This window comes from Mastacembelus armatus, chromosome 16 (genome assembly GCF_900324485.2).
Source record: "Mastacembelus armatus chromosome 16, fMasArm1.2, whole genome shotgun sequence".
Taxonomy (NCBI): domain Eukaryota; kingdom Metazoa; phylum Chordata; class Actinopteri; order Synbranchiformes; family Mastacembelidae; genus Mastacembelus; species Mastacembelus armatus.
In genome coordinates this window covers 529,485-533,317 of record NC_046648.1, presented here as the reverse complement: position 1 = coordinate 533,317, position 3,833 = coordinate 529,485, and positions in this window count along the sequence as shown.

The window sequence follows — 3,833 nt, the reverse complement described above, 5'->3', positions numbered from 1 at the left end:
TGCATTGGTTTAACTGACTTCTGCAGCAATGTCTCTGATTGGTCAACAAAATGTACAGCAGGGGTCACTGCTCCACAGTGCTCCTTATAACACAGTGCTCCTTATAACACAGTGCTCCTTATAACACCAGTGCTCCTTATAACACCAGTGCTCCTTATAACACAGTGCTCCTTATAACACCAGTGCTCCTTATAACACCAGTGCTCCTTATAACACCAGTGCTCCTTATAACACAGTGCTCCTTATAACACAGTGCTCCTTATAACACCAGTGCTCCTTATAACACAGTGCTCCTTATAACACCAGTGCTCCTTATAACACAGTGCTCCTTATAACACCAGTGCTCCTTATAACACCAGTGCTCCTTATAACACCAGTGCTCCTTATAACACCAGTGCTCCTTATAACACCAGTGCTCCTTATAACACCAGTGCTCCTTATAACACAGTGCTCCTTATAACACCAGTGCTCCTTATAACACCAGTGCTCCTTATAACACCAGTGCTCCTTATAACACCAGTGCTCCTTATAACACCAGTGCTCCTTATAACACCAGTGCTCCTTATAACACCAGTGCTCCTTATAACACCAGTGCTCCTTATAAACCAGTGCTCCTTATAACACCAGTGCTCCTTATAACACAGTGCTCCTTATAACACCAGTGCTCCTTATAACACAGTGCTCCTTATAACACCAGTGCTCCTTATAACACCAGTGCTCCTTATAACACAGTGCTCCTTATAACACCAGTGCTCCTTATAACACAGTGCTCCTTATAACACCAGTGCTCCTTATAACACAGTGCTCCTTATAACACCAGTGCTCCTTATAACACCAGTGCTCCTTATAACACAGTGCTCCTTATAACACCAGTGCTCCTTATAACACAGTGCTCCTTATAACACCAGTGCTCCTTATAACGCAGTGCTCCTTATAACGCAGTGCTCCTTATAACGCAGTGCTCCTTATAACACCAGTGCTCCTTATAACACAGTGCTCCTTATAACACCAGTGCTCCTTATAACACCAGTGCTCCTTATAACACCAGTGCTCCTTATAACGCAGTGCTCCTTATAACACCAGTGCTCCTTATAACACCAGTGCTCCTTATAACACCAGTGCTCCTTATAACGCAGTGCTCCTTATAACGCAGTGCTCCTTATAACACCAGTGCTCCTTATAACACCAGTGCTCCTTATAACGCAGTGCTCCTTATAACGCAGTGCTCCTTATAACGCAGTGCTCCTTATAACACCAGTGCTCCTTATAACACCATTGCTCCTTATAACACCAGTGCTCCTTATAACGCAGTGCTCCTTATAACACCAGTGCTCCTTATAACACCAGTGCTCCTTATAACACCAGTGCTCCTTATAACACCAGTGCTCCTTATAACACCAGTGCTCCTTATAACACCAGTGCTCCTTATAACACCAGTGCTCCTTATAACGCAGTGCTCCTTATAACACCAGTGCTCCTTATAACACCAGTGCTCCTTATAACACCAGTGCTCCTTATAACACCAGTGCTCCTTATAACGCAGTGCTCCTTATAACACAGTGCTCCTTATAACACAGTGCTCCTTATAACGCAGTGCTCCTTATAACACCAGTGCTCCTTATAACACCAGTGCTCCTTATAACACCAGTGCTCCTTATAACACCAGTGCTCCTTATAACGCAGTGCTCCTTATAACACAGTGCTCCTTATAACACCAGTGCTCCTTATAACGCAGTGCTCCTTATAACACCAGTGCTCCTTATAACACCAGTGCTCCTTATAACGCAGTGCTCCTTATAACACCAGTGCTCCTTATAACACCAGTGCTCCTTATAACACAGTGCTCCTTATACACCAGTGCTCCTTATAACACAGTGCTCCTTATAACACCAGTGCTCCTTATAACACCAGTGCTCCTTATAACACCAGTGCTCCTTATAACGCAGTGCTCCTTATAACGCAGTGCTCCTTATAACGCAGTGCTCCTTATAACACCAGTGCTCCTTATAACACCAGTGCTCCTTATAACACAGTGCTCCTTATAACACCAGTGCTCCTTATAACACCAGTGCTCCTTATAACACCAGTGCTCCTTATAACACAGTGCTCCTTATAACACCAGTGCTCCTTATAACGCAGTGCTCCTTATAACACCAGTGCTCCTTATAACACCAGTGCTCCTTATAACACCAGTGCTCCTTATAACACCAGTGCTCCTTATAACACCAGTGCTCCTTATAACACAGTGCTCCTTATAACACCAGTGCTCCTTATAACACCAGTGCTCCTTATAACACCAGTGCTCCTTATAACGCAGTGCTCCTTATAACACCAGTGCTCCTTATAACACCAGTGCTCCTTATAACACAGTGCTCCTTATAACACAGTGCTCCTTATAACACCAGTGCTCCTTATAACGCAGTGCTCCTTATAACGCAGTGCTCCTTATAACACCAGTGCTCCTTATAACACCAGTGCTCCTTATAACACAGTGCTCCTTATAACACCAGTGCTCCTTATAACACAGTGCTCCTTATAACACCAGTGCTCCTTATAACACCAGTGCTCCTTATAACACCAGTGCTCCTTATAACACCAGTGCTCCTTATAACGCAGTGCTCCTTATAACGCAGTGCTCCTTATAACGCAGTGCTCCTTATAACACCAGTGCTCCTTATAACACCAGTGCTCCTTATAACACCAGTGCTCCTTATAACACCAGTGCTCCTTATAACACCAGTGCTCCTTATAACACCAGTGCTCCTTATAACACCAGTGCTCCTTATAACACCAGTGCTCCTTATAACACCAGTGCTCCTTATAACACCAGTGCTCCTTATAACACCAGTGCTCCTTATAACACAGTGCTCCTTATAACACCAGTGCTCCTTATAACACCAGTGCTCCTTATAACACCAGTGCTCCTTATAACACCAGTGCTCCTTATAACACAGTGCTCCTTATAACACCAGTGCTCCTTATAACACAGTGCTCCTTATAACGCAGTGCTCCTTATAACGCAGTGCTCCTTATAACGCAGTGCTCCTTATAACACCAGTGCTCCTTATAACGCAGTGCTCCTTATAACACCAGTGCTCCTTATAACGCAGTGCTCCTTATAACACCAGTGCTCCTTATAACACAGTGCTCCTTATAACACCAGTGCTCCTTATAACGCAGTGCTCCTTATAACACCAGTGCTCCTTATAACGCAGTGCTCCTTATAACACCAGTGCTCCTTATAACACAGTGCTCCTTATAACACCAGTGCTCCTTATAACACCAGTGCTCCTTATAACACAGTGCTCCTTATAACACAGTGCTCCTTATAACACAGTGCTCCTTATAACACAGTGCTCCTTATAGCAGTGCTCCTTATAACACAGTGCTCCTTATAACACCAGTGCTCCTTATAACACAGTGCTCCTTATAACACAGTGCTCCTTATAGCAGTGCTCCTTATAACACCAGTGCTCCTTATAACACAGTGCTCCTTATAACGCAGTGCTCCTTATAACGCAGTGCTCCTTATAACGCAGTGCTCCTTATAACACCAGTGCTCCTTATAACGCAGTGCTCCTTATAACACCAGTGCTCCTTATAACGCAGTGCTCCTTATAACACAGTGCTCCTTATAACACCAGTGCTCCTTATAACGCAGTGCTCCTTATAACACCAGTGCTCCTTATAACGCAGTGCTCCTTATAACACCAGTGCTCCTTATAACACAGTGCTCCTTATAACACCAGTGCTCCTTATAACGCAGTGCTCCTTATAACACCAGTGCTCCTTATAACGCAGTGCTCCTTATAACACCAGTGCTCCTTATAACA